The following is a 21350-nucleotide window of genomic DNA, read 5'->3' on the forward strand; positions in this document are numbered from 1 at the left end:
GGTGATGCCCTCTTTCCTACACTCCAGTCCCTGCAAGCTTCCTTAGGCAGCCCTGAAGCAGCTGTCAGTCAAAAGCAGGATGGGAGCACTCCCCCAACAACAACCACTTGTCTCCTAAAACAAGCCTCAGAATGGATAGAGCCTCAGAATGGATAACAACAACGGGAGCACTGCCCCTTACTCTGACTCAGAGCTCCAGAGTGCCCCCTGGGCTGGAAGTCCTGCCTGGGGGCAGAGATGTGGCCACAGGGGGGCCAAAGCAAATATAAGCAGCAACATGTGCTGGCCATGCTGTTTGAACCCTCCATCTTCTGAACTCCAGTAGCAGGATCTATGCTGGATCTAGGGGTGGTAGCTATAATTCTCTTTTTCTCTCTCTTTCTTTACTTCCTCTCCTAATCTCCTTTCTTGATATTCTGGGTAATTTAGTACCGGACAGGTTGGCTTTTGCTAAGTTGTATGGGTTGTTCTCTTATTTTCAAAAGTTTACCAGTAAAAGTTCCTCCTGAGAATACATGCCCTGCTTTTCTCCTTTGCACACTCTTTTAAGGTTTTAAAAGAACTGAAGGCTCTTCTAATAAATTTGGTGGGTGAACTTTTGGCATCTTGTATATTTTTAAAGTAAGACCCCTTCGGTGGGCTTGTAGCTTGGGTATTGGGGTCTTACATTTTCTGGCGTAGTTAGCAGGTATTTTTGCCAGGAGGATGGCTGACCAGAGAAAAAGGGACTTGAACAAGGAATGATATGGGAAGGGAGTTACCAGCAGCCCTGTGAAGGAGTGGTGAGAAGTTTTAATAAGCAATGGGTCTGGGGTGATATGAATGAAAGGCAACACATAATCAAAAAATGAGGCTTAAGCAGGGTCACCTAAAGCATTTGCATGCGAGCAAGGGAGTGGCTACAAGGCATCTTTATGAAGAAACCACACAGAACTTCTTTTGGAAATTAGTATGCTGAAGTGCCTCTCTGAAGAACTTCTACAGCGAAGGGTGTACAACGGCTCCTATGAGTAGGGGTGGGGAAGTTAAAAAAAAAAAACCAACAACAAACCAACAAAAAACCTGAGAGAATGGTACAAGTAGAGGGAGACACATAGGTTTCACCCACTAACAACTTCACCACACTGTGTTCATGTTACCATCAACACCATTTGCCAAACTAGAATTAATAACCACTGGATAGGAAGGAGGGCTCATAAAGATAAAAACTGATGAAAGCTCTTGAAGGGCTTTAAGCACAGCTATTTAGAGCTTTCAGGAAACTGAAAGCAGTCCAATATTAAAATATCTTTAAATTTAGGAACATCTACAGAATGAAAGTAAAATACATCATGTTCCTGTCTTGCTACATGATATTAAAGAACAACAGATCTAATGTGAAATTATGCATCTAAGGGAAAAAGAGACCTTTTCCTTTGTTCTGAACTATATTAAAGTTTGCTTCAAAGTCCATACATTGCAAAATTATCAGATTCCAAATGGTTAAAGTTTGGCATGTTAGGGATACATAAATCTCAATACTTAACTTCTTGAGAAGCTGAAGCAGTTCAAAACATTGGAAACGGTGTTAAAGGCTCACACATACTTTCCATGATTTTCATGTAGACAGTATTGATATTGATATATAATCCTAATCCACACAACATTTAACTGAAGTATCTAGTGTATGTACTGCAGTAACTGGATAACTACGTGATGACATCCTGAGTACACAATATCTCTTAAGTAGGTGAAATACTATATTCCATTTTTGCTGGAAGAAGTGCATTACAGTGCAATGAAAATTCTACATTCTTAAAAAAAAAATGTTTTGGTAGTAGCACCCAACAAAACTAAATTTATGCTAGAAAATTTTACTAATATGTTTATGTCAAATAAAACCGTTTAAAGAAAAAAAGTATTACATCTTCTGAAAGTATTACACCAGTTTTACACCAGTAAGTATTACACCATACTTACTCCTTACAGCTCCTATTTTTACTACACGATGCTTTTCTCTTGCCTAAGATACAAAATACTGATCTTTGAGAATCTTAGTGAAAAATATTGTTGACACACTGGAAATTATTTGGAGAAGTGTGTTCTAAACATATCAGGTTTCAGTTATGAAAAACAGAAACGATGTTCAATTATCATAGAATCATAGATTCATTAATGTTGGACAAGACAACCAAGATCACTTTCAGCCTTTGATTGAAGACCACCATGTCCACTTAACCATAACTCAAAGTGCCACATCTGCTTGGTTTTTGAACATTTCCAGAGACGGTGACTCCAACACTTCCCTAGGCATCCTGTCCTAATGCTTAACCATTCTTTCAGTCAAGTAATTTTTCCTAATATCCAGCTTGAACACCCCTTGGCACAACTTGAGGCAATTTCCCCTTGTCCTGTTGTTTTGGTTGCCTGGGAGAAGAGGCCAATCCCCATCTCACCACAACCTCCTTTCAGGTAGCTGTAGAGAGCAATAAGGTCACCCTTCAGCTTCCTTTTCTCCAGGCTAAACAACTTCAGCTCCCTCAGCTGCTCCATATAAGATTTGTGCTTAAGACCCTTCACCAGCTCTGTTGCCTCTGGACAGGACGTGCTCCAGCGCCTCAATGTCTTTCTTGGAGTGAGGGGCCCAACACTGAACACAGGATTCACTCACCAGTGCTGAGTATAGAGGGACAATCACTTCCTAATCCTGTTAGCCACACTACTGATGATACAGGCCAGGATGCCACTGGCCTTCTTGGCTAAATATGAAATCCATTCAGTTACTGAATACAGAAGTTCCAGCTGTTTTCATCTATGTTAGTAACAAGGAAGGAGATTTCAACAAGAATAACTCTGACGCTAGTAAAGAAATATACTGGCTTCAAACAAGCAAGCTAAGACAAATCCTTTCTCTGTTGACTTGGGAAACATGCAAATAGGCTTATAGCTCAGGTATCTGCAGGCTTACCACAGGAATATTATATGTAATCTACTTAAACAATGAAGGGAGCAGATATAATCTCACCAGTTTCTCCCATTTCTGTCTTGCTCAACCTGAAATGTTATTTTGTAGGAGAAGGATGTGTATCATGCACATCAGGGGATGAGTTAGTGACTATTCTACTCTGCTAGTGATGGGGGCACTGGCTATGTCTTTCCTTGGAGCTTTTCTTCCTCTCAAAGGTCTGTTTGTGACACGTAACACCTTATTCTTGCTCTGAGACATAAAACTGCTTGCCTTAAAACAGAAAAATGAAATAAATTCTTGTTCACCTTATACCCAGACACCTAAAAAGAATGAATTAGAATCTGAAGCACAATATTTTATCATACTGGCTTGCGTGGCACAGTTTGCAACTATTTAAAGGAAACAGATGCCTGGAAAGATGTCTGCAAATAGGTATTATCCCTCTAAAAAAACCCAGAAAACCAACACCTATGAGATTGCCTTTGGTCAAGACTGGTCTTCACCCACAGAGAAGTGTTTAAATGCCAGTGACACCAAGAGGACCCTGAGAAAAGATGGAAAATGCCGTTTCATTACAGTTTTCTGCATCAAAGAGCCCACAAGCCTGGTCATCTTGATCTCAGAGACCAAGAACCATCAAAGACTATGGCCAGTGGAGCCAACAATAGTCATCACACTTAGGGTACTGGAAGCCTATAGCTTAAATTAATGTAGTTGATTAATTTTTTCTTCTTAGCTTGTAACAGACCAATCGACTAGTAGCAAAGGATAAATAAGTGCTTGCCTGAAATTTGGAGATTTGACCAGTGTCTCTCAGAATATTCCCATTAGAGCAGTCCCCAGTTATCCAGTCATAATAGCTGCAACAATTCACACCATAGCTGCACCTGGGAATCTGCTTGGTATGGTGTCAACTCACTTGAAATGGAGAGGAAAGCACTAGGAGTGCAAGGCAATTCTGAAATACAATGCAACTAAAACAGAATTAAGATGTCAACAGGCGTGGAACATAGAAGAGGATAAGGACACAGAGTATCCAGACACAACTTCATCATACTAATTTACATCTGTCATTCTGCCCCCGGCAGTTGTGTAGCCAAACAAGCCTCACTTATCCTTATACCTTCCTCATAAATTACGCTTCTATCCTAAGTTACCCTTACCCTTGCTTATGTTTTCTGCTGAAACAGTATTAAAAAAATATGGGAAAAAAAAAGGAATCTATAGTCATCATGCAATTTTGGCTGGAATAATTTTCTTGACAGTGGCTGGTATGGGGTTGTGTTTTGGATTTTTGCTGAACATGGGGTTGATAATATAGAGATGCTTTTGTTATTGCTGAGCAGTGCTTGCACAGAATTAAGGTCCCGTCTGCTTTTCATACTGCCACTCAGGTAAGGAGGCTGGGGGTGTATAGGAAGCTGGGAGGAGACACAGCCGACACAGCCAGAACATCATGCTCAGCATATAAAGTGGTGGGAAGAAAGGGGAAAGGGGGGATGCTTGGAGCGATGACATTTGTCTTCCCAAGTCACAGTTAACACACGGTGGGTCCCTGCTCTCCTGGACATGGCCGAACACCTGCCTGCCCATGGAAAGCAGTGAATGAATTCCTTGTTTTGCTTTGCTTGTGTGTGCAGCTTTTGCTTTCCCTATTAAACTGTCTTTACCTCAGCCCACAACTTTTACTCTTCCGATTTTCTTCCCTATCCCACTGGCAGGGGAGTGAGTGAACAGCTGCATGGGGCTTAGTTGCCATCTGGAGTTAAACCATGACAGTCCTTTTCGGCACCTAGTGTGAAGCATGAAGGGTTTGAGATAATGACAGATTTGACTGCAATGTAACAAACTGAATTTACAGCTGTTAGTGGTGTTTAGCTGGTAGTGAGAAGGCTCCTGTGCTTGCCATGGGGCTCTGACTCTACTTAGTAGAGTCCTGTGCTTGTCAGTGGCTGCCTTTTGCTTTTGCTGCTCGCTGCAGTGCTGTGCTGCTGTGATGTGACACTGTGCTGTGCCTGGGAACATTCTGATGGCAACCATGGCAATGTGCCTAGGCTGGCACATGCTCAGGGTGTTGCTGCTGTTTTTGTGCGGCTGTACTGGACAGGCTGGAATGCCAGTGTGAACTTGAGTACAAGGATGAGTCCATACAGAAGCAGGTATCCACTTGCAGTCCATGGAGGACCCCCCCAGTGCAGTAGCTGGATGCCTGAAGGCAGATGTGACCCTGTTAGAAGCCTGTGTGAGGCAGGCTCCTGGCGGGACCAGTGGCCCCATGGAGAGAAGAGCCCACACTGAAGCAGGTTTGGTGGCAGGACTTAAAATCCTGTGAGTGACCCATGTTGGAGCAGTCTGTTCCTGAAGGACATGCCATGGAAGGGACTCAGGCTGGAGCAGTTCATGAAGAACTGCAGCCTGTAAGAAGGACCCACACTGGAAAACTGCAATGGAGAACTGCCTCCTGTGGGTGGGACCCTATGAGGGAGGAGGGGAAGCAGAGGTTCCCTCTGCAGCCTGTAGTGAAGACCATGGTGAGGCAGACTTGTCTCTCTGCAGCCCGTGGAGATAAATGGCAGACCAGAGCAGGAACTCCTGGTTCCTAGGCAGGGTGGGAACAAGTGGAAGAGTTCATTGCAATGTTAAAGCCTATAACCTGCCCCAAAAGGACTAGGGATAGAGATCGTAATGGATATACCTTTAAATTGTGGTAAGCCATGATCTGAATTGCATGTTATAGGAATTACCATAACAGTAACCACCCAAACCAGTGGAGGACAAGCCATGAAGAATGAGCCAAACTTTTGTGAACTGAAATCACTTCAGTGCAAAGCTTCTTTACTGATCACATTTAGACATGAATTCTGTGGAATGCTCTGGGCAGCCCTGAACACTAGCATAGCTTGCTTATCACAACATCATGTAGATGTATGCTCTGAATTACCAAAACTGAAAATTATTTCAAGGAAATTAAAGTTTCAGGTGTAAAGAGCTGACCAAATAATTCAGATGAAGGTGTGGAATCTGAAAGTACAGAAAATTTTTTTAGAAGTAGTATTTTGAATAACTTCATGTGCTAGACAAATCAAAAATCAGTGGCTTAGTATTTCTGACATATCAGAAGGCTTCTATGTTCTTAAGCCATAATCTGATATATCTTATACATGAATGGACAATGTTCCTCTCTCTTCTTAAGACTATTTAAGACTGTCCTTGTCTTGCAAGAATTTGCTAGAGTAGAACATCTGTCTTTCAAGATAGTTTGACAGCTTTATTTAATATTGCAAAGAGAATCTGCAAGGACTGAACTGTTTAATATATATTCCACTGTCAGTCCTTTAATTTATTTCTGTGATTTTTAAAAGCTACAAATTCCAGCATATTATGTGCTGTGTATTCTAATTATAATCATTGGAAAAATATTCTCATATGCTTTATTTGTGCTGATAGTTTTAATTATGCATGATATTAACTTGCTTCACATAAGTCTTTCTGATCTCCCTGAACAACAATACATTATAACAGGTAATTACTAAGTATTTTGACACAACTTGTGTGGAGAAAATGGGAACTGTAAATAGATATATCCTTGCAGGAAAGACAACCAACAGCAGCTTTGACTGTAATAGGAAGGGTGTAGCCAGCAAGTGCCTCAGTTCCACACTTGAGATCCCATCTGGAATGCTCTATTCAGGTTTGGAAGCCCCAGTAGGAAAAAAAAACAACCAACATGTCACCAACATGATCAGAGGCCAAATATACTTCAGCCTTAATAAAAGAAGTTCACATATAAACAAATTCCTGAAGAAAGATGCAAAGGTAAATTGCTTGCCTTCTGAATTTTATGACATACTTTTATAACTTCAGAAATATCTAAGTACTTGGAGTGGTAAATAAGATTATTTCATTACCAGAGTTTCTCTGAGATAGCCTCCCCACATACTCAGAAGGGGCCAAATTTCTAGATGACGCTTATGCTGTAGTACAGTGACTATTATTCTCAAATAAATCAGTAATCCAGTGGTTTTGCTAAGACAACCTAGGCCTTGATTAAAACAGGTAGAGACACTTAAGCAGAGTGCCTAGATTTCTTAATCCAACCTAAAAAAATACTAACAACCTTCTTTTCATAACTCATTTATCTCTTCTTAACTTATCTAACATCTTGGGGAAAAAACAAGTAAATCAGTAGCTACTGAATAATTAACCTATACTCAGGTTAACTAACTACTCTTGCTTAGCCATTGGCATTTTCCACATGTCAAAAGAGCAGAGATTTTGTTGGAAAAGCTAGAATATTTTAGTTCTTACAGGTAGGTTCACTTACATTTATGAAGTCTGTACACAGAAAAGTGAAAAAAACATACTGACTGGCTGCAGCAACAGACAAATTGGTTACAGATAGAATGGACTCCAAATCAAACTAAGAGAAGTTACTGACAGTATGGTTCAAGATTCTACCGGGTTTTAAGAGTGAAAACAGTTTGCATCTGATCCAGTGGATAGATTGCGGGACCCAAAAATGATAGAAGCAGACTGGAATATTAAGTCTGAAACACCATACATAAGAAAAAGACGTGAGTTTTTCAGGTAAGAAAATTTCCTTTAAAGAATGAGCTTGGATCTGCACATAATCTTCACGAATTCCAGACAAAAAGAAAGCTCTTAGATAAAAACAGAAACGTCAAATTTCTCTACCATCTGACAGGTGGAAATAATAAGACTTAGTTCAAAAACAACTGGTTAGGTGTAAGAAATAACTTAGCACACTTCCTAGTTCATGTAACTTTGCCTTATTAAGAATGAACTTCACCATCCACTACATTATCGTTTGCCTTGCTTGGATTACAGCATGATACCTTCCTGTCTCCAGCTAAGAGACATGAGAATTATTTGTTCTTTCACTGGTCAGATTCTTGCAGCATTACAGCAGCAGGCCTGTTATCCTTACTGAAAATAACAGTTTGATCTCTACTGCAACTTTCTCACAGCTTTTGTTCCATAAGAAAGCTTCATCCCATATTTTGAGCCTTCCTTAGTTTCCAAAAATGACAGTGATGCTACTTATGCTGGTTTCCTTTCACATGGAAAAAGAGCAAACATCCTGATGCCAACATTTGGAATGTGCACTGAATAAACAAATGTGTATGGACTTTCACTACAAAAAAAATTAGTTTTATTGGCATAGAGCTAATATTCCAAGCCTCCAGTTTCACAGCAAGTAGTTCTTACTTTACCCACAACACAAATCAGAATGGATATTTTTGTTGTAAATTCAGGAGGACAACTGTAGCATGAAGAGCTGAAAGCTTGAGCTACTCTCAACTCTTCATTTAGCATATAGAGAAACAAACATGACAGGCAGTTCAATGAAGCATGCAAAAACTATCAATCATTATAAGGCGAGTTTCTTGACTGCAAAAGAAAACTTGCCTGTCAGACCCCGCATAATTAGCTACGTGTTTTAAACAAGTTTGCCGAAGTGTTACTGCTCACAGCATATACGCCAAAGCAGCTATTATATTTACATTTAATATATGAGATCGATTGACAGGTATCCACACTGACTACAACATGCTTAAATAAGTGCTGATTTTTTACTTCTTGTAAGGAGCAACTTTCCTTTAATTCTGTAGATTGTGATTCAAGTTTCTACTACAAAGTAGAATAATGTGCCAAGCTACTACAAGATTTATTTTCAGCTTAAGTTAGTCAACATTGATTTAGAGATTTGACATTTGCATAAGTGAAACCTGGGGTGATAAGACCTGTGACTGGAGTGCCCTGCTGGATGGTACAGGCTCCTCAGGAGGGATAGGCACGGCAGAAGAGGCAGAGGGGTGGCACTGCATGTAATACAAGGGTTAGAAGGCAGAAGAGGCAGAGGGGTGGCACTGCATGTAATACAAGGGTTAGAAGGTATGGAGCTCACAGCTGGTACAGTTGAGAGCCTCTGGGTAAGAATCAAGGGGCAAACAATCATCGTGGGAATCTGCTATAGACCTCCTAGCCAGGACAATGACACCAATTAATTATTCTTTGAGGAACTAAGGTACACTTCCAAATCAACTGCCCTTGTCCTTACGGAGGACTTGAACTTGCTAGAAATAAACTGGGAGCATCACACATCTGGTACAACCTGGGCAAGAAGATTCCTGAAAAACCTGGATGACAACTTTTTGGAACAGCAATGGTGGTAGTGCCTGTCTCTACATACTCCAGAGAGGGTAAAAAAAGACATGCAACAGCCAGCTGAGAAAGAGAAGCAACCCAGCAGATACCAACGTCAGTGAAGAAGGAAGGGGAGAAAGTGGTCCAGGTGAGATTCCAGAAGCCCACAGTGGAAAACCATGGTGATACAAGTTGACCCCCTGCAACCCACAGAGGTCCATGGTGCAGCAGATATCCATTCTGCAGCCTGTGAGTGAAATACAGGAGGTTCTTGCTGAACATCAGAAAAAACTTTTACTGTGAGCTTGAAAAAAAAACACTGGAGCAGCTTGTGGCATCTCTTATCCTGGAGATCTGCAAAAGCCACCTGAATATGGTTGTGGGAAACTGACTCTTAAGTGGCCCTGTTTGAGCAGGGTTTTGGAAGAGTTTACTTCCCACTGCTGAAGCTTTCTTACCACAAGCAAGGAGTGAGTCCTTCTCCCCTGACAGCTCTTGGAAGAGCCAAGTCAGGGTGTTCCAATGGCACCAAGAAAGTAACTGGAGTTCTCTGACTGCATTGCTGCACTGCTTGTTGCTGAGTCCTTGTGCCCAGGGGCAATAGTTTCTCATCACGGGATCTGATAAGACTGAGGTTAATCTCAGCCCACAGAGTCACTAAAACATGGCAAACATCCTGTGAATGAAAGGCTTTCCCCCTTTGGGTGTGTTTGCTGTCCTCCCTTAGTGATGGTTGTGGTGCAGGCACAGAGCCTTCTGTGGTATCACTTGGGGGCAAAATTACCAAACTCACTGCACTTCTTCAGTAGCCAGTGCATTTGGTCCTGGCTCCTGTGAGTCCACAGAGGCACTCAGCACCGAGGGCTCACACTCAGTTCCTCCTTCCCTGACTGCCTCCTGCAGGTACCCTGTGCCAGCCTGAGTCCAGCTGGGCAGTGCGGAGTGGGGGGGTTTGTCCTGGAAGGGGGGCAGCGTGCCTGGGGCAGTGGAGGGGCAGGCACACGTGGAAGGCAGCTGTGGGGCTGGTGGTCACTTTTGGGCCTGCAAGGAGACCCTGTGGGAGGCCTTTGTCTCCTCGTGGCAGCACTTCAGCCGCATCCTGCACACGGTGAGAGCGGACGACGACTACCAGGAGTACGTGGTTGCCTCGTCCTCCCGCCAGCAGAGTCCCGCAGCCAGACAGAGGGTGCGCAGCAGATCCCCACAGTGGCGCTACCACCTGCGCCCACGGCCCAACAACAATCCCACTGCTGGGAGAAGGGGGCCGGCAGAGAGGGACTAAGGGAGGGCTCCAAGGAACTCCGACACCTCTGCCCCACAGACTGCAGGGGGATGCTAAGCCAGCCCTGCCGATGGACCTGTCATCCACTTGGACTTGCTGAGAGCGCAGCTTATGGCCTTCATGCAACGTGAATGAACATCCAGAATCTTTCCAGAGCGTGCATCTTTCAAAACCATTTGGTACACTGCACATGAACCCACTAATTGGGGGGGTGTAATTTTATCTCTGTTTCGCTTTTTCATTGCCTGTAGTAGTAGTAAATTATATTTTGGTTAAATTACTAGTGTTCTCACCTCAACTCATGACGTTTATGTTTTCTTTCCAATTCTCCCCTGCACTGGGTGAGTGGGGGTAGGTGGGCATTGGGGGAGGCAGTGAGCAAGAGGCTTTACAGTGCTTACTTGCCAGCTGGGATCAAACCACTACACTCTGCGCCTTTTAAAATGAATCATGGTGGCTCCAAGGGGCAAAAAGAAGGGGTGGGATAAAACAGTATGACAGTTTCTAGAGGCCATATTAATATTTGGCAAGAATTTCAGCCTGTCTTCAGAAAAGAACTTCCTATGGACTGCAGATAGTGAAACGAATTACACTTAAAGTACAATAATTTTTTTTTTTAACACAAATGTTCCTTGCCTTGTATTAGATTACTGCATGCAGATAATTTGCACAGGTTAACAAGATGGATTTTGTTGTTTTCTGTTTTTATTAAGTTTCCAACAAATGCCAACAAGTTTCTAGGTATATCTAAGAAAGAAAAAAGAGAAAAAAAAACCAAGACAAAAAACCTCAAGAGATATCACTGAGGAAATGAGTGATTTTAACAGAGAGTTTGTACACAAGTAGTATAAAAAGTGCAAAAGTAAAATGTGACCTCAATCAAATAAGGATATACTTCCTTTAGTAAGCTATCAGAAATTAAATTGTTACTGTTACCATACTGTGCAATAAATGTCAGATAAAAATACATTTAGGAGCTAATATAGTACAAAGTCACAATATATTAGCATTTTATCATTTCAATCTTAAGAGTTATTGTCTAACTTTTGCAAAAAGATTGATGTATATTCACGATAATCAAATTATTAAAAACTTCTGTTGTGTATTTAGGATAAGCAGTACATTATTTAAAGCATTACTGTATTAGAGTCAGAAGGCAGACTGAGGGAATGGAAGGACAAAGTGATAACTAACAACAGAGACTCTGAAACTGGCAAGTAGCAACTGTATCCTCTGCAGCGTGTCTCACAGACTAGAGAACCAGAAGTGATCTCTACTCAGATTCTTCCAGACTGTACAGGAAGAACAAAAGCACAATGAAATATATTAGTTTAAGAGCTGATTCTATCATCAAGTTTATAGGACGTTTGGTCATTACCAGCAATTCACTGGGGCACGTTTCTTTTCAAAGCTTAGATCCCATCTAAATTTGCAATTTACTCCAACATAATGTAGTGAGAGCTTTAAAAAAAGAAATAAGGAAGGTTGAGAAAGATTTATGTAATTTCACTCATGATTTTAAGTAAATGAGAAAATTAGCTAGTAATTAACACAATAAAAAGCAGAGGGGAAAATACTACTACTGATGAAAGCATAAGCAAGGAAAGTGAAAATTAATGAAAGGATTGTGTCTAATCTGATTACAAAATGGATTTGGATAACTACAGTCTTCTGTGTCAAAAAAAAATCAAAATTTATTATCCTCCCCTCACTTTCTGCTCAAAAAGGAAATTGAGTTACTTTGGGGAAACAACTGAAACTTGGTACTATTATGTTATCGGGAACACAGTAACATAGCCATCATTACAGTAAAGGGAAAAAATAGTGCTAAAATATGAGATTTGCGAAAAGACAGCAATGAAGATTATAACATTATGTCAGCAATTGTATTGCATAGATAAAAGGTGCTTGGATAAAAAGCATGACGTTAAGAACTGTTATGAATAAATCAATCTGTGGCATTTAGCAGACATAAATGTTACTGAAAAAGTTTATGATAAGAGGAGACTAATTTTTGACTTGTAGCTCAGAAACTTCTGTTACAAATTACAAGTAAGTTTCAGATATTCATACCTATCATAACTCCCACATTTCTTTACTAAGCACTCCTAAATCTGCTTGAAGCATCTCACGCTACAGTCCCTAATGGCTGCACACTATCCCGTTTCATGCCACTGAGGGTGAAAGTAGTTCATTAGCAGATTCAGCCTAACACATGTTGTAAGAATTTGACAGAGAAGCCTGTCATGCAACCCTTATGAACCAGTCAGTGAACCAGGGCACACACAACTTCAAGTATCCCCTGTGAGTGACAGGCATTTTGCATACGCATGCCTGTACAACATAAAGGCCCGAGAGAGAATCTTGTGACTTTGTAGGACTAAAAAGCACGCATAGTCAAGTCTGAAAAGTTCTGAAATATGCTTTTGGTGATACCGATATTTCAAAACAAGAACTGCGAATGGAATTTAACAAAGAGTTGTCATCTCATCAGTGGCACAAAGTTCAGCAGGTGGCCAGTCATCAGGTGAGTACCTGCAAGGATTGATGCTGGGTACTGTCTAATATCTTCGTTAGTGACTTAGATGGTGGAACACAGCATGTCAGAAAGCTTGTGGATGATACAAAACTGCAAGGACTGGTTTATAGACAGAGGTTGGTAGTGACTAAAAGCCGTCATGCAATCAATCTTCTTTTGACTGACTTTAGCAATTTACATTCTTGCATTGACAAACAATGATAAGAATGAATAAATGGATATGACTTAAAAAAAACCCCAATACTTGAGTTCCAAACCATTTTTTTGGAGACTGATATATGCTAAACAATTTTAGCTGTCAATTTAGCCTCGTTTCTTCTCTGTTGATTAGGATATTGTCAATTTTGTACCAATATACTATTTTCCTCAGATGGAAGCTCTTCAGTCTGATTGAAAAAACACTCCATGCAAGAAGGATGATAAGCCAAGACTCGCATCCCTTAAATCCTAGCCATTTCCTTCTAAATTCCACAACAAATTCAAGATGCTAAACCACAGTATGTAAAGTGTACTGACACACTCAGAAGATCCAAATTTTTGAGGAAAAAAAAGAAAAAAAACCCCACAACTGAAAAAACCCTAATACTTAAAAACTCTGATTAAGGATCAGCTAAGAGGAATTAAGATTTCTAAATGGCTTTAGGTATGTAGGCCTAAACAGTTTGTCCTGGACAACACATACAGAATAAGCAACATAAACTGCAAGTTTCTAGACTAACAGTCTTATTTCAGAATCTTTTTTCATCTTCAGTAGACATAACAGTTACTAGAGCTAAGCCTACAATTTATGAAAATATATCAATGTAAATCATAACCATCTCTCACAAAATAAAACCGCAAGTCCTAAATTATTTTGTTTCAAAACAACAGTTCTTAATATATCAATTAATTTTCTTGTTTCTTCTACTGTACTTATTTGGATTAGTTTTGGCATTGTTATTTGGTCTACTTCAAATGGGGTAAAAATATTATTTCAGATTATAAAATACATGCTCTTTTCTCTGTAATTTCCATTACTGATACTGCTGACAAATTTAAAAAAAAAAATCCCAAACCTAATTTTCATAGTAATATTTCAACAATTATTGTTTCCATACTAAAAGCAACCAAAGTAATAATCAATTTTTGAAGTTAACTTCTGAAACTTGAAATGTTAAGGTTTATACATTTAGAACACATTGCCACACAGCGGGTTTTTTTGTAGGGAGGAATGTAGCCATCAATCATGCTTTCTCTTGCAACACAAATGTTTTGCAGCTTTTACTTGTCACTCCCATTACATGTAACATAGGCAGCTTAGCACTAAAAACAATTTAAGAACTGTGTAAGTTAAATACATAAATTATTATTAGGCTGACAGAAAAGGTAACGAGTGCCTTGCGACTCCATTTGCTTTGTTTGTTAAGGAAGAGAAAGCTAACAATCTGCAGATGTCAACCACGAAGACCCTAGACCTGTTACGTCAACATAAGCTTTGGACAAGCTAAAATATTTTTCACATTTAAAATCCATTCCCCTCTGCCCCATCGTTTTTCTGCAAGGTAGGATGTTTTTATAAAACAGTAAGTCCCTAAGGGAGAGTGAACAAAAAGCACATCAGGTATAAAAGCTAGAATAATTTCCTTTTTTTTTATAAACAATTTCTTGTTTTATTTTAAAGGTTCATAAGCCGTATGAAATAAAAATATTCATTTTTTCATTATCTCAAATTTTAATAGTTGTAAAGAATCTCTATGTATAAAAAATTTAGAAATCATGGCAAGAGTTGTTGCAAATTTAAACTTTATGTAGCACTGTTCAATTTTTAGACTAGAAAGATCAAGTATTTCACACCAAAAAAAAATGGAAAATACCGCAAATTTATTTAATTTCAGACTTCAAAGAGAAACTTAAAGCCTTGTTAAAGTATGATATTACACAGAACACTTCCTTTACAAAATTTTAAGGATGTTCACCCAATGTGTGAGCTTTTAAACTGCCTTCTCTTAATGTCTTCTTCTATCACTTTTTTGTCTGGAAAACCATAAGAAAAGGAAAAAAGCAGAAAGGGGCAGAAAGGAAAGGAAGAGGAAGGAGGAGGGGCGGTGGACGGACAGAGAGAAAAGGATGGAGAGTGTAGTTTCTGTCCTCACTTTTCTAACTGGTTAAAGGAGAGAAGTCACTGCATCTACAGCTTTCAGGAAATCTTACTTATTTTTTACTACATTAGTCAAAAACTAAAAATTACTATCCTTTGTAGAAATTCATTTATGCTACAGCAGTTATCAAACTCTTCCTTCCCTACTCTTATACAGAATGTCTTTCACACCTACATCTTAGCATGTACTTATCACAACATCCTTTCTCAATCCTCCACGCTGTATTCAAAGTCTGACCAATTGGCCTCGCCTTCTTTCATATCTACTTCCACAAACTCATTGATTTCTCTGCCCAAAACTTGATTTTTCACCAAGATTTTCCTTTACAAACTGCTGTAAATAGTCAACTATCCATACATAAAGTTGTCCAAGTGGAGGATAAAAAAATGAACAGACCACATTGTCAATTTGAAAAGTGAAACTCTTGGTCACTTTTAAACCTTTGTTCTTAAATTGACAGCACGTGCTACTAAGTTAGCTGACGAAAAAACATGTTGCTAGAATACTTACAAATTCCAGACATTGATACTTTCATATTATTTCAGATGTTGGCAAACATGGCACAAACAAAAAATACAGCACATTTCCTCAATTACACCTTGAAAATAACCCATTCTGGCACATTCTTACCACAGTCAAGGAATGTTCACTAAAGGTCTTTTGCCTGACATCTTTGTGCTAAAATATTCACCATTTATTTCTATACTTTTTTCCAGCCAGTTTATCAGCAACACAGTCCTGAAACCTCACAGTCTGAGATCACAATGAACTGTCCTTGTAATGGCATAGAGATTCAAAGTTAATTTAAACAACTACCATGCAAAGAATTTTTAAACTTCTGAAATCCATAACAGGAAAATGTTAATTAAAATCTTGATGTCTCCAGATGAAAAAATTTATGAGGAGGGATAAAAATTAACAACTAGATGATTATTAAATGCATTGTAGATTAGTTTATGTCAGCAGATAGAGAGCAGGTTAACTTTCACCAAATGCAAACGCAAGAGAGTTGAGACCCACTGAAACATATACAGAAATAAAATTTCAATGCTTCTGCAGGACAGTAACATGATTCCAGAACAGATGGCTCAAAATAAACCCCCGCGTTTTTTCACCTTCTAAAATGACACACATACTTAAATTACATACATACATACATAAACGGACAGGATTAATTCCTGTTAGAAAGTGTGGTCTTCACAGGCATCAAGAGGAACACAACTAAAATGTTTAATTCTACAGGGGATGAAAGGGAGGCAAATAGTATAAGCAAACCAAGTTGTTCTTTTATCCAAGAATTTTATGACTAGAGTATTTACAGTCAGAAGTCAAAATTCATTCCTCTATTATGTCTGCATATTCTTCTGCTAAGACTTGCATACCTCCTTGATTTGCTTTTCATGAAGTTAAAGTAACATTATTTTTATAAATTAACTGAACCACATAATTCTGCTATCTTGAAGTGTATATAATAAGAACAGTAATTACAAGTTATGTCTTTCCCTTGTTGATCTGCTTACGAAAATTCAGGGGAAAAAAAAGGATAAAAATAAGGTCATAGAAATTGATATTATCAGCTTCTCAGGACACTTTATGCCAGATTTAAAACACTAGGAGGTGTTTTATTCAACTTCAGCTCTAAAAACAAAAATTACTAGAAAACAACTGCAGAAAAATCCATGTAAGAAAAAATATAACTGTTCTTCTCCAGGAAGTAGAGGAAGAATTCATTCTAGAGAAAAAAAAATAAATTGGCCCACAGGGTGGCAGAAAAGACACACACATACACAAATCCCAGAAAAATTCCTAAATCACATTTGAAGAAAAATATCTAGCTTCAGTAGCACTTCAACTAATAGCCTCACACACACCAAAAAAAAAAAAAAAAAAAAAGGTTATGGATAATGGATTGAGGTAAGGTAAGGCATCAGTTTATTCATCTGGCTTCCTTACACATTCATTAATAGTGTGGAAAACCAGGTAAGCAGTATATTATAATGTCGTAACCACAGAATTTCAGAGTATTTCCTATACTGCTTCTAGAAGAACTAGTATCTAGAGATGTTATTTAGTAAGCACAACTCTTTCCGTAAGTCTGTTCTGTCTTATCCTTAAAGTAAAAACACGTGTTTATGTACTCCAGGGTTTCTGATAAATCTTCATTACAGTGAATACTGTCTAGTTTTAGTTCTAGTTCAGCATTAGTATAGTGCTATTCCAGTTCAGCCTAAAAAAAATAAATAGGACTAAGGTCTAAATGTTTTCAAGCAAAGGCAAAGAAAAAAAAACCCCAAACAAACACATAATTTAAGACTTCCTAACTAAAATGGCTATCACCACTATTGCCATGGTATCTAAATTATATAACTACAGAAGCAGCCAAACAGTTATTCACACAACCATCCCTAAACAGTTAATGGCATTAAAGTTCAAAAGAAGTCTTTAAGCTCCCTGAAACCATAAACATGAAGTGCACAAAAATACAATAAGCTAGTGGAAAGATGTTTGAGAACAGGTCAATACACCAACCTTTATTTTTATGATAAGCATCTGCTAGAAATACTACACACACTTAGTAGTTTTTAACTTCAAATGCATGCCTGTATGAAATCTATCAAACATCTCATTTTTTTTCCCACCTTCTCACGATTACCAACCGTGACAGATTTATACCTATACATGAAAAATATTTTTTTTACTTTGACTATTTTTGATTTTTCTTGTGGTAGTATGTAGAAATTTCTTTAAAACAAGAAACATCTGAAATTAATGAAACATGATGGAAGATTAATTTCAAATATAATCACTGTTATGTTCTTTCTTACCCATATGCCATTTTAAATGCTTTGAGTAGTTATCTTTCTCCAACTAGACCACATTGATAAATCAGTTATCTGATCATCAAGTAAAACTAGACCACATTGATAAATCAGTTATCTGATCATCAAGTAAAACTACATTAAACGTTCCCCTACAGTGACTGAGTGTATGAAACTTCCTTCTTAAAATTCAGTTAATGAAGATGTTAACTCCAACAGTATCACTAAAGACAAACTGATAAACCAATGTAGCTCTATTATGTTATAATCATGGCTAAACATAAACTTCAAAAATTTCCTTCATTACATTAGTTTCTGAAATTTAATTATGAACATGTGAATTACACAGACCTAAATACACTAAGAATGTTGCTAAGCTGCAGCTAATCCTGGAAGTTCTAGTCCATAGAAACTCTACTTTGGCTGCTTACTAACTTCATTTTAGGACAAACTATGTGGCCTATTATGCCATTTCAGTAGATTTGCTGATTCAGACAACTGCAAGATCATTACAGAAGGGGTGCACTGTGCAACATGATAAAAATACATATCTCAGATGATGTTAACCAATCTGTTTAAAATGAAACTCTAATCCCTTTGCCTTTCTCCCTGCTTTTTATAATGTTTAGAACTCAACCCTCAAATGGTAGATACATGAGATTATATTCATCTGAATTCAGATGTAGCAGCAGAAGTGAGTCCCTTCAGCTCTAGACTCTAATAATATACACACCAATGAACATCTATCTCCATATATCCATTTAGAGGTTTGCATGTTATATGTATTTCACCAACTTAAGGGTAAAAAAACAATTCTCAGTATATGCCCTAGACATATCATTCTCTGTGTAACTTCTAGACTTCTCAGGAGTCCTGGCTCGTGCAGTAAAGATCCTTGACTAAGAGTTGGGAATGTTTAAATTCAGTATCCTGTTTTCCCATACTCTTTTTCATGATCTTTGATATGTCTCTTTGCCTGAGTTTCAACCTTCCCATCTTCAAAATTGAGGCAACTGTATTTTTCTGTCTCCCACACATCTGAGGACTGACATATCCTATCCACTAAGATCCAGGGCAGCATACAGCATGAAGTAGATTATTCTCAGATTTGTAAGATTGAAACTGTTAACAATTGAGTCCTGACAGATACTTCCTATTGAAATATGATCTGGTTAATGTTTATGGCCAATAAATCAATTCCCATGTACCTCATAATTTAAATTCAAATATTCCCATGCGAAAAAAAGACAGTAATAGCAACTGTATAACCTGCAAAATATAGATTTCCCATTTAAAAGCAGATCAGCATGAGGAATAAGCTCACTGCTAAACAGTAGATCACACGTTAAGTTATGCAATAACAAAGCCACAAGTATGTTGACAAGTGATCTTTTCCATCAAAACAGCATAAATGAAAACCAAGGAATTGTTCTATGCAACTTACTTTAGTATCTAGACTATCACTATGCTCTGGCATTCAGTTCAGATTTAATTCAATAGGTTTTTAAGTTGATTAAGCTATTTAACTGGCTAAATTAATGAAATCCAACCCACTGTGGACAATTCTATTGCTTTATTTACTTCCTTAAATTAGTCTGTTACTAGCAGAGTCTAAACTGTCACAAAGCATCTTTAATAAACCAGAACCAAATAGCAAAACATTGCTGAAAGCATTTTAACTAAATCATATAATGTTGCATTCAGAATGAATTTTCTGAAACTGGTAACTGAATAGCTTAACAATCTAATGCTGGTACCTCTCTTTAGTCAGTATGGTACCAAAAAAGGAAATATGATCCTAAACAAAAGTGAATACTAGACAGATATCTATCAATTAGGAATGAAAAGGTTTAATAAAATGAAGTTAAGATACGTGGAAAAAGATATCATTATTTTTAATGAGAAAACAATTATTTTTCTGTGGTAACTGACTACAAACAGAAGCACGGATCAAAAATGCAGCTAAAACATACATTCCCAGCCCCACATTGCATGTTTTGTGAATTCATCAACCTGAAGCTGCTGACAAAATGGTATATTAGTGTTTTACACCAACTGCAGTTGTCTGACATTATACGTCTAAGTATCAATCCCTGTAGCACACTACTGGTAACCGTCTTCAAAGCTGGCCTTTGTGACACTGACCACAACCCGGTGAGCGTAGCAGTTCAGCCAGTTTTCAGTCCTCCTCAGTGTCCACTTACTTAACTCATACTTCAGCTGTTTGTCTATGAGGATGTTGTGTGACAGCGTCAAAAGCCTTGCTAAAATGTAAACAAAGAAGATTCCCTGCTCTCTCCTAACCCACCAAGTCAGTAATCCCATGTAGGAGGCCTATCAGATATGGTTATTGCTCAGCTATGGTTACTTCCTAGTGACCTTCTTTTCCTTTATACAGTTTGGAAATTGTTTCCAGGATTACTTACTACATCAGCTTCTCTGTGATTGAGGTGAGGATGCTCTGTCTTTGGTTTACTTGATCTTCCATTGAAGACAGGAGACCTGTGTTTTCATGCAGTCCTCGGGAACCTCCCCTGACCACCATGACCTTTTAAACGTAAGCAAGTGACCTCCCAGTGACATCAGCTAGCTCCATCAGCATTCTTCTTTTACCAGAACCAATGGATTTTTGTATGTCCTGTTTGTTTAAATAGTCATAAACTATGACCTCCACAGAGGGCAAGCCTTCCATCATCCAAGCTTTTCCACTGGTATCTGCAACTCCTGAGGGCAGATCTTGCCAATAGAGAGCAAGGTGAAGAATGCACTGGGTACCTCGGCCTTCAACATGTCCTTTTCCATCAGATCTGCCCCAGATTGCACCTAATTGCATTCAATTAATGTCTGGACATTTCATTCTCTATCCTCCTTTCCACATATTTCTGTATTTAAATAATCCCTGAAGAAAGTGTTAAAAGCAATTTTTTTATAATGATCTGCTGCCCTTCTGATTAAACTCACTGCAACATATGCAAGACTGTGACATCACAATTGTTTTAGTCATACAGCTTCAGTTTGAATGATATTTTGCTTATTCAACTCAAAATTAAACTACTTGTTTTACCCATTTCACATCTGTCTCACATACTGAAGAAGAAATACAGAATGAAAGTGGAAAATGCAGGAAAGAACTGTATTGTGCAGCCAGAAGTGACTAATGGCATAATTTGGGAGCCAAACACTAAACATTTAAGGCATCACTACCTGGTAAAAGATATTTTTTCAATACTACAATGGTTTCATTTCAGACATTAAAAACAGCAATATCAAAGAAAGCTGAAATAGTACTGGAACTATTTTTTTTTCAGGGAGGGGAACTGTGCAAACTCAAACACATGGTCCAACTGACACGTTAATAAATTTTGATAAAATAATCTCAAACATATTAAGGAAGTCAAATTGTTTAAAAGGACTACCTATGTCTGAACCTACAACATTATTTTTTTATACTGAGCAC

General features: G+C 38.4%; 1 protein-coding gene across 3 annotated transcripts in view; it reads right to left on the reverse strand.

Annotated features, from left to right (window-relative positions):
- RFX3 (regulatory factor X3) overlaps positions 1–21350 on the reverse strand; it is a 104128-nt gene that overhangs the window by 61184 nt on the left and 21594 nt on the right. The window contains exon 1 of one of the 3 annotated variants that reach the window (XM_032675455.1): positions 20320–20431. The exons of the other annotated variants lie outside the window; for them this stretch is intronic. The gene's annotated coding sequence lies outside the window, so the exon portion shown is untranslated. Of the gene's footprint in view, positions 1–20319; positions 20432–21350 lie in introns of those variants that run through there. 3 annotated transcript variants of the gene reach the window in all.

The sequence above is a fragment of the Chiroxiphia lanceolata genome, chromosome Z, assembly GCF_009829145.1.
Source record: "Chiroxiphia lanceolata isolate bChiLan1 chromosome Z, bChiLan1.pri, whole genome shotgun sequence".
Classification (NCBI taxonomy): domain Eukaryota; kingdom Metazoa; phylum Chordata; class Aves; order Passeriformes; family Pipridae; genus Chiroxiphia; species Chiroxiphia lanceolata.